The 10,698-nt window shown below is 42.3% G+C and overlaps 1 long non-coding RNA gene across 2 annotated transcripts in view; it reads left to right on the plus strand.

The window, feature by feature from the left end:
• The window catches only part of LOC120093543 (uncharacterized), an 86,249-nt gene extending 75,903 nt beyond the window's left edge, over positions 1-10,346 (plus strand). Inside the window, exons 2-4 of one of the 2 annotated variants that reach the window (XR_015625183.1) lie at positions 3,045-3,160; positions 5,430-5,547; positions 8,262-10,346. This is a non-coding gene — a long non-coding RNA (uncharacterized LOC120093543). The remainder of the gene's footprint in view (positions 1-3,044; positions 3,161-5,429; positions 5,548-8,261) is intronic. The other variant, XR_015625184.1, reaches the window with a different exon arrangement.
• Positions 10,347-10,698: the final 352 nt, after the last annotated feature.

Raw genomic sequence — 10,698 nt, forward strand, 5'->3', positions numbered from 1 at the left:
CTGCTTGCCTCAGTCTCCTGGGATTAAATGCATGTACCATGTTGCCTGGGCCTAAGCTTTTCATGGCCACTATGCCTCAACATCTCCATGTCAAAATCCAGGTCAGTAGCTTGTGTCCTCCAGACATAAGATCTGGATCACAGGTGAGCCCTCCACTTTTGGATTGTAGTTCATTCCAGATGTAGCCAAGTTGACAAGCAGGAATAACCATCACAGCAAATATTAGGGAAGACCACCCATAGGAGTTGAGAAAATAAAGAGGGCTTATCAGCCCACCCAACTGCAGAGCTTCTGAGTTACACAATGGCTTTTAGACAGTGCTTGTAATGCCTGAACCAGAGCACAAAACCTCAGAGACCTTTCCCTTTTGTTCTCAACCTTCAGTGACATCCTCCCCCACAAGGTTCTCCTACAGAACAAAGAATCCCTGGAGAACCTTCAGCTGGCTAGGAGAGCTGATTTTTGTCAGCACTTCTTTTTAAAAAGCAACTGAGCTTCTTCCTTCAAATCCTCCTTCCACCCCCCATCCTGAATACACAAATCTGAACTGGATTATATACCCTGAGAACCCTGAATGGCCCTGATCAGTGGGACAGGGGACACCAGAATAAGCTTTAATCAATCTGGTCCCTTTCCTGGGCTAGTGATACAGACAACTGCTTGTGAAAGGGGTGAATGACCAAGTAAAAAGTGAAGTGATGTTATAAAGAGGAAAAGAAAGTGGAACATTGTTAGGCTCAAATAGCAAATTTCCAGTACTATTTATTTATTCTTATTATTTATTTAATTTTTACACTCTGGGTTTTTTTTTTTTCTTTTTTCTTTTTTTCGGAGCTGGGGACCGAACCCAGGGCCTTGCGCTTACTAGGCAAGCGCTCTACCGCTGAGCCAAATCCCCAGCCCTACACTCTGGATTTTATTCCCCTCCCAGTCCATCCTCAGACTGTTCCACATCCCATACCTCCTCCTGCCCCCTCACCCCACCCCACCCACCCCCATCTCCACAAGGATGTTCCCACCCTGCCCACCATACCAGACCTCTAAACTTCTTGGGGCCTCGAGTCTCTTGAAGGTTAGGTGCCTCTTCTCTGACTGAACCCAGACCTGCCAGTCCTCTGCTCTATATGTGTTGGAGGCGTCATCTCAGCTGGTGTTTGCTGCCTGGTTGGTGATCCAGTGTCTAAGAGATGTCAGGGGTCTAGGTTAGTTGAGACTGCTGGTCCTCCTACAGGGTCGCCCTCCTCCTCAGCTTCCTCCAGCTTTTCCCTAATTCAACCAGAGGGACCAGCAGCTTCTGTTCATTGGTTGGGTACACATATCTGCATCTGACTCTTACAGCTGCTTGTTGGGTCTTTTCCGGGGCAGTCATGGTGGGTCCCTTTTTGTGAGTGCCCCATAGCCTCAGTAATGGTGTCAGGTCTTGGAGCCTCCCCTTGAGCTGGATCCCACTTTGGGCCTGTCGCTGGACCTTCTTTTCCCCCGGCTCTTCTCCATTTCTATTCCTGCTTTTCTTTCAGACAGGAAGAATTATGGGTCAGAGCTTTGCTCTGTCTTTCTGCTGGAGGTGGGCTCTGCATTTATAGGCCGCCACATCCCCCAGGTTGCTCCCCAAGTCCTTTTGGATGTTTCTCTATTCTCAGAGACACCATGGGGCTCTGCCAATTGTTTCCAGCTTCCCCTTCCCATTGCAGAGCAAGATCCTTGAACGTAGGGGTCTCTGCCTTATTCATCTCTGGCCTCAGACACTGGCATTCAGGATGTGTGCATCCAATGCCTTAAGTGAGCATTGTCGAGCGGAGATGAATTTCTTCTTGCTTAATGGAAAAGTTTATTCCCGTAGCAGTGGGAATGGAAGGCCGGCAAGAGACCGGAAGTCAATCTGTCCCTGTAAATTCCAATGCTCATGCCCAGGACTTCCACCTGACAGATGCTTTTTGCATTGTGAAACACCCAGGCATGTGGGCCGCCTGGCTTCACGTGTTTGTTTCATCTCTCCTCACCCCATTTCCTGGGAAGGAGCAGAGTCTGTGGGGCCCCAGTGCTCGCTGCATGTTTTCCATTTCAATGTTTCAGCCAATAAATGAGAAGGCTCTCCCGCAGGCCACTTAACATGTATTACAGACATTTCCTTGGACAAGTGGACTCTTCTCTGCCGGGAGCCCAAAGCCAGGATGATGTGCAGACCCAACAGAACCACATTCCGAACACCCAGCAGCCGGGGAACGATTGCCTTGGGTTTTACACTATGACTTGAAGGCAAGCACCTTGACCTCAGAACACCTCGGGTTCTCCCAGCACAGGTGGGTCTGCTTGGAGCTGGGAAAGCCTGCACATCTGGAGGAGTGAACATCTGGATGACCACACCCATGGATGGCACAGACATCAATAGGACTGGAGCATTGGGTCATTCTTTTCCTCCCAACTTCTTTCTTTCTTCTTCTTCTTCTTCTTCTTCTTCTTCTTCTTCTTCTTCTTCTTCTTCTTCTTCTTCTTCTTCTTCTTCTTCTTTTTCTTCTTCTTCTTCTTCTTCTTCTTCTTCTTCTTCATCTTCTTCTTCTTCTTCTTCTTCCTCTTCTTCTTCCTCCTCCTCCTCTTCTTCTTCTTCTTCTTCCTCCTCCTCCTCCTCCTCCTCCTCCTCCTCTTCTTCTTCTTCTTCTTCCTCTTCCTCTTCCTCTTCCTCTTCCTCTTCTTCTTCTCCTCCTCCTCCTCCTCCTTCTTCTTCTTCTCTCCAACTCCTCCTCCTCCTCCTCCTCCTCCTCCTCCTTCAACTTTAGCTCCTTTTGAGACTGAACAAGGGGAACTTGTTCAAGGATAAAAGGAAGAGTTGCTTCTGAATCTAGTTTCCAATTCCAGACTCATCATTACTAGCCAAAGCAGGACGAAATTAAAAACTAGGGTTTGGCTATCCAGTGCAACAAGCTGAAATCTAAGGCTATAATACATAAAACACAGCCTCTTGCAAAACTAAAAATCCCTGCAAAGCCACAGAGCACAAAAATAGCATCTGGTTCTTCTGCAAAAGTAACCACTTTCCTCCACGGCAGAGCTAACCCAAGAGAACGGAGTGCTGCTTGCTACTGTTCATCTCATCGGAGAAAGGAGGAAGGAACAAGAAAACAAGAAGAGTGAGGCTGATGCTCCGAGAATGGAAAGCGCAAAGGTTAGGACGGGGTGTGGGGAGGCAGGAATGTTCTATTTCGAAGAGAGGAATCTGGGAGAGGGAACAGTGTCCAAACCACCAAGGCGCCAGGTTCGTCTGGCAGTACGGCCTCTCCCAGGAGACACGTGCTTACAGACCATAACACTGACCACGCTCTGCCCCCAAAATTCTTCCTTCTATTCTAAAATGGAAATTAGAAAGGGATTTTTATGTTTGTTTTCTCAACCCCTCTTTTTCTCTGAGTGATGAATCTCGAACATTTCCCTCTAAGTAGTAGAACAATGCTCAAGTGTTACCGGGCTGTTTATAGTATCCAATGGCCTTCCAAGCCCTTAATGTTTGTGATATGTGAATTGAGAGTATCTGAGAACAGTTTGTCTATCTAGTGGAATTTTAACTTTTCCATTTTTGCTTGACACCGTGAAGCATCAATAAAATGAGATCATGCCAACTCACATCTCGCTGGATAAAAGTCAAGGCTTGCGATGGGGCTGGGCATCAGAAACAGGATTCAGATGTTGGGGATTGGGTCTAATGCTTGGTCTTATTTCCGCTCCCAAAAAACTGCGCTTCCAGACCTGAGGGTCCCTGCCCCAGCTGGCTTAAATTGATAGTGGAGAGTTGCAGTACAACCATTGGTTGAGCAGGAAAACCGGGCGGACAGAAGTTTTAGATTTCGTAGGCAACAGACCAAGGGAGGGGGGAGGAAGAGGCAGAAACACCATGAGGAGAAACAGAGGGATTAGATGTAAGAGCTTCAGGAAAGAACCAAACCAGCCATGTAAGAATTAGGGAATTAGGGAAAATGGCCCTGGAGACCACTCCCCTAACTGGATCTGAGGTAGCAGAGATGAAATGTTGATTTAGCAAGCTGACTCAGGAAAATTGGAGGGGAGAATGTATGCTAGCTGGGGGTGGAAAGATTCGAAATGCCCAGTCATTGAACTAGTTCAAGGCATATCAAACATAGCTGGTGTGCGTGTGTGCGTGCGTGCATGCTTGTGATTCACAAATCCAGAGAGCTCTTGGGCAGGTGCAGCTCGCATGTGACCCACCAGGAGCCAAAGCAGTTTAACTAATTTACCGCCACAGATGGTGTGCAATGCGGCAGGCAAGAACTCACTATTAAAATGTATTTATAGATTTTGGGTGGAATACACACATGCCATGATATAAGATTAGGAGGAGGGGAGGAGAATTGGCTTCTTAACAGGCTACAGATTTTGCCTGAGCCAAAGTGAAGATTTCTTCCTGAAGTTTGCTAGTTTAAAAAGTTTGGGCTCAGAGAGCCCCTGGGAACCCCTGCGAGCCCCTGCTATGCCAACAGACAGGCTGGCTGCTCCAAGGAAGGTGGAGAGAGGCAACAATAGAAGTTGCCTGCCTCCCACAACCAGATAAGTAAAGGATAGAGATATATTAAATTCGATTTAATTGTTTTTAAGGATAGAAGGGAGTATAATGATAATGTTTAAATGTTCTTAAGTATACATAGATGAATAAATATTTATTTTGAGGCTTTTGATCTTAAATTACAGGTCAAAGAGCAGGGGGCAAGTAGAAAATACTTAACTCAGACAGATAATAAAAGCTTATGTTAAATCAAGTTATATAAAGAGAAGGGATATATATATATTATATATTATATACTAATACTTATATTAATATATAGATATTGTAATCTCCATAGAAGGGAGAACTTAAGTATACTTCGATGAATAAATGATTGAAGCTTTTGGTCTTAAATTATAGGTGGAAAAGCAGGGGATAGGTAGCCTAACCTATCTCAGAGAGTAGAAATTTAGGCCTTAATCTCACTATTAAAAATTAATCTTGTAAGAGCAAAACAGGAGATAGCAGAGGAGTACTATCTCATCAGATAATATTTATTTATATTTCTTTTTTTAAAAAAAGACTTATTTATTTGTTTCATATATGTGGGTACACTGTTGCTGTCTTCAGACACACCAGAAGAGGGCATCATATGCCCATTATGGATGGTTGTGAGCCACCATGTGGTTGCTGGGATTTGTACTCAGGACCCCTGGAAGAGCAGTCAATGCTCTTAACCACTGAGCCTCTCCAGCCCCTTGTTTATATTTCTTTAATTGCTTTGTGTTGTTCTAATTATCAAAATGAAGATGATTAAATATTTGATGGTATGTATGATATTAAAATCCCTCTGGGAGACAGAGATCATGCTATATCTTTAATAATTTCCGGACAAAGGACATGCTATTTTGAGGGAGAGGCTCTATATTTGTGTTGACAGGAAAGGAGAAAAGACTTTGGACCTCTTCCAGATGATGAGGATCTGATATGACAGGGGAAGACCCCACTGAAGATCTTGGCTACAGAAAGGAAAGATTCGAAGAAATCAAACAGGACAGGTAACTTGATTTGCTGATTCTTTGACATGGGAACAGCACAATAACTGGCTTAGATGTAAAAATGTCTCTAGCCAAAACTTCAGCTAAAATTAGACAATAAATCTTGTTGAGTTATGGGATCCTTAAGATTCATCGTGCCATCCTCCACTTGCATGAATGAAGATTTATTATGATTGGTTATTGATAAAATTAACTCATAAAAAGGACAGTTGTCTTTCACTTGCTCAAACAAGGAGCAAAAATTTCAGCCTTCATTGACCTCTGCATCTTGCACCATCCATACAAATATCTTTATAGTACTAGAATTTTGATTGTGAGATTCATATATTGCAGAATGTACAACTCTGACAAGATTCATCCTCAGGGACGCTGAAATGACCTGCTGTTCCAGCCCCCTGCCTCCTGAAGCTATTTCCAGAGAATTGCTTCCAAAACAGTTTCATGATTCCAGATGGCTTTGCTTCATCCAACCTTTCAGACAGATCCAATCAAAACTTCAGTCAAATCCTGAGCTTTCTAAACATACAGAGACTGGATGCCAGATGCTAAAGCTAGCTTTCTTAAGTGTAACCAATTCTTCTAATTTTCCTATGCCTTCCCACATCTTTAAAGAATTTTTCATTGCCCCTATTCAGCAGGAATAATCCACGGAGAATCATCAGTCCCATTTCTTGAGTTTGGGTGTCTGGTTTTGGTTATTATATGAATTATAGTTAGGTTGTCATTTTAAGGGATAATTTGGAATGGTCATAATTTTGAACAGGAAGGAAATAGGATGGATTATTAAATTTATTCTTGAACAAAGCATTCTGAAGCTATAATCTTACATTGCTATAAATCTTTATAATTTATACAAAATTGAAGTTAAAACTTCTTATGTTGGTACAGAATTTATATATTTATATAGAATTAAAGTTTTCACTGATATAAGTTTCTTATATTGATATAAAATTTGAAATTAAAATTGCTACTCTTAGATAGTGCCTATGCAACTAACTTAAGAATACAAGGTTTAGCCCTGGGTTCGGTCCCCAGCTCCGAAAAAAAGAACAAAAAAAAAAAAAAAAAAAAGAATACAAGGTTTAGACCCAGTCCTTCTAATAACTGCTATTACAAACTGTTTAGGATGATTAAGTAATGTAAGTTAAGTGTCAGAGAGTAAACTCATGGTTATGTTAGATTCTGATTTAATTATAATAAAGTGTTTTCAATATTACTCAAATAGAAAAAGCCAAGAGTAGTTAAGATTTGACAGTTCAGATATACCTTACATAGATAGTCTTCAGAAACATTACAAATTTACAGAATATGACATTTAATGTTATTATTAAAGAACACTTTACAATGAGACATGTCTGCTACTGAGAGCTTCCCCAATCCTGTTCAAAGAAGAATTAGAGCATCAAAACCTCCATATAGAGTTGCTCCAGTTATGGCAAGGTAGCCACTGGACAAAAATTGCTCAATTCATCTACAGACCAAAAAATGCTGTCCAGGAGAGACCTCATAGTGCAGGGTAGTTGACAGCTTAGCTCTGCCAAGACAGAGCAAACTAGTCCTTCACATTTCCTGTTTCATTTCAAGGTCCGTCAGATGATTCTGGGCCAGAAGACCAAGGATAGATGCTCCAACATTATCAGAAATTAGGGAACTGACCAAGTAGTCAGCTGTCTCGGCAGTTTTTTTTTAAGTTTGGAAGCTTTGTTTTTGTGCTTCCTACATATTCAGATAATAATTCACTCTCAGATTTCTAGCAGGATTGAAGACTAGTTAGTCTTATAATTAAACTTAAGTTGTTTAGCATTGAGGAAGATGATATAGATTTCAAAGGATGGTTTTCAGATGGTAATGCAAGCTAAAATCAGAACATAACTCAAGTACAGAATTGTAAGCTCTTTAAGTTAGGATAGATGGTAGAGTGCTTTATTTAATTGACAAATTGACGGACTAGATGTTAATTACATATCATACTTCGTAATTTACATAATTGTTATGGTTATGCTCAATTTGTATCTAAGAGAAGAGCCTTTATAAAAACAAAAATTGGACAGAAAAGGTGAGATGTTGGGGATTGGTTCTAATTTATTTCTGCTTCCAAAAAGCTGTGCTTCCAAACCTGAGAGTACCTGACCTCAGTTTGGCTTTGACTAATAATAAAGAATTGCTATACAGCCAGCTAGGCAGGGAGACAGGGTGGGACTTTTAGATTGTGTATGCAAGAGACCAAGGGGGTGGGGGTAGGAAGAGGAAGACGTGCTATGAGGGGAACTAGAGGGATTAGATGTAAAATTGGGTCCAAGGTAGCAGAGATGAAATGTTGATTTAGCAAGTTGACTCAGGAAACTTGGAGGGGAGAACGTATGCTAGCTATGGGAGGATTAGAAATGCCCAACCATTGAGTTAATCAAGACATATCAAAATTGGTCTGTGTGTATGTGTGGTGCGCGTGCATGTGTGCATATGTGTGTGCATATGCGTGTGGGTGTGCATGTGTGTCTCCTTCATGAATCCAGAGAGCTCTTGGGTGGGTGCAGTGTGCTTCTGACCTGCCAAAGCAGTTTAAATAATTTACTGCTACAACCAGACATGGTTCAAAGGATGTTGGATGTGCTTATTAGTCAGAACATGTGTGAAGGTTTGAGTGAGTAAATAGCAAATGTAAAGACCCAGAGTGCTTTGCAATAAAATAATAATAATAATAATAATAATAATAGGAAGAAGAAGAAGAAGAAGAAGAAGAAGAAGAAGAAGAAGAAGAAGAAGAAGAAGAAGAAGAAGAAGAAGAAGAATTTTAGTTACCATTAGCTACTCCTTTATAAAGCAATTATAGCTGGGACCCCCAAACATCCAAAATCTTAAATGATCCATATTCTAAAAGTTTTTGAGTGTTCATAGAACACTACAAGTGAAAATGAGAAGGATCACTATGTAGGTTCATTGAAAACAATGTTTATGAACATTTTTCAAGCTGTACATTGAGGTTTTAAATGTGAAATACCCTCCCTGGGTTCATACCTTTAAATGCTTGGTCCTCAGTTGGCAGCTCTATTTTGGGAGGTCATGAAACCTTTGAGAATCCTGGTCAACTGAGTAATAGTAAGTCACTTGGGGAACAGGGGTTTCCTGTATCTTAAGGCTTATTGATAGCCCTGTTTTCTGCTTTATCTCTGTTTCATGGTCCAAGGAGGTGTGAGCAAGCCACTTTATCTGCCTATTGCCACAGCCTTGAACCACTCCCTCCATGACATCCTATCCACTGTCTTAGTTAGGGTTTGCATTGCTGTGAACAGACACTGTGACCAAGGCAACACATAAAGGCATCTATTTAATTGGGGCTGGCTTACAGTTTCAGAGGTTCAGTCCATTATCATCATAGTGGAAAGCATGGCAGGGTGCAGGTAGACGTGGTGCTGCAGAAGGAGTTGAGAGTTCTACACCTAGATCCAAAGGCAGACAGGAGGAGGGTCTCTCTTCCTCACTGGGAGAAGCTTAAGCATATGACCCCAAAGCCTCCTGCCACAGTGACAGACTTCCTCCAAAAGGCCATACCTACTCCAACAAGGCCACACCTAATAGTTTTACTTCCCATGGACCTAGTATATTCAAACCATCACACCCACCAAAATAACTCCTTGTTCTCTTGTCATATATTTATTGGGTCACAGTGATAAGAAAACAAATGGAAAAAGTTGTGTTGAAAAGTGAGGTTGGTTCTATGACTACATGACTAGGTGTTGTTCCTCAGAGGCTTCTGGGACTAGATTTTAAAATCTTAAGAGGATGTGGAAAAGTTTAGAGTTATGGACCAATGAAACCCTGGAATACTGTGGGCGGAGCCTAATGAGTCATTCTACCAGGGGTTCATAAGCTCAGGCTGCTGGTAAACATGCAGAGAGTGAAGGTCACGCTCATGAGGTTTTAGAGGGGAAGGAATCTACTCGGGAAACAGACATATTATATTCTGGTGAAGAATACGGCTACGTTCTGAGCACATTCTGAAAGCCTGCCTAAGACTGAAGCTACAAGTAATGGACTCAACTGCTTATTTCAGTTGGTGTTCAGACTTGAATGAGAAAATTTTCCCGTAGATTTTGGTCTTTTGACACTTAGCCACCAGCTAGTGGCTGCATGTGGGAAAGTTGTAGAACCTTTAGGAAGTAGAACTTCACTGAAAAATATGTCACTGGGGGTGGGCCTTGAGGCTTTATAGTCCAATCCTACTTCCTGCTCATGTTCTGCTTCCTATGTATGCAACCAGGCAGCCTTCTTCTCTGGCTACCATGCCTTCCCTAGGGCCTGCTGCAATGGCTTCCCTGCTGTCTCTTTCCTGATGTAATGGACTGTATCCCTCTGAATTGTGAGTCAAACTAAGCCTTATCTTACTTTGTTTTGGTCAGGGTATTTTATCACAGCAATGAGGAAGTAACTAAGACAGCTGGATGAGCAACAGGGTCTCCCAGGGATGGAGTATTTCGCATTCTGAAATAAACGTGAAACTTGATGGTTAGAGATGAGATATTAAGGTTCAAAGTAATTTTTCTGAATCTCCAGTTGACATGGGTAGATTTAGTATAGTTTATCTCCATCACCAACCTGATTAGATTTACAACTACATAGTTAGGCACATGACAGATGTGTTGGGAGAATAAGAATGATGACGGACATTTCCAAAGAGGGAAGTAAGGCGTTCCCTGAATGTGGGTGGCACTGTTCCCTGGGCTGAGGTCCTACACTAAATAAAAGGTGGTGAATGAGGAGGTGGCTGTGGTCTGATAGCCCACTCCTTTATTTGTCTTCCGACATGCTGAGAGGCAAGCAAGTGAGCTCTCACTACTACAGGTAGTGTCTGGTCCTGCACTCACACCTTCTCTGCCACATGTTGCTTCCCCTGATCCATGGATCGAATTACAGCTGTTCTCCCTGACATTGCTATACCAGGCGCTCTGTCAGCAACAAGGGAAGCTACTAAGGCACTGTCCATAAAGCCTGTCAGCAGCTTCATGCCTGGACTTGGGTCTCGTCTCCAAGAAATCTCACTGTGTATCTGTGACTATTCTGGATTCCAAATGAATAAGAAACCAAACAAAAACAAAAACAAAACCACTTCTGGTCCCAAGCTGAAATTAGGCATGGTCACCCATAAACGAGGTA

This window comes from Rattus norvegicus, chromosome 7 (genome assembly GCF_021556685.1).
Source record: "Rattus norvegicus strain SHRSP/BbbUtx chromosome 7, alternate assembly SHRSP_T2T, whole genome shotgun sequence".
Taxonomy (NCBI): Eukaryota; Metazoa; Chordata; class Mammalia; order Rodentia; family Muridae; genus Rattus; species Rattus norvegicus.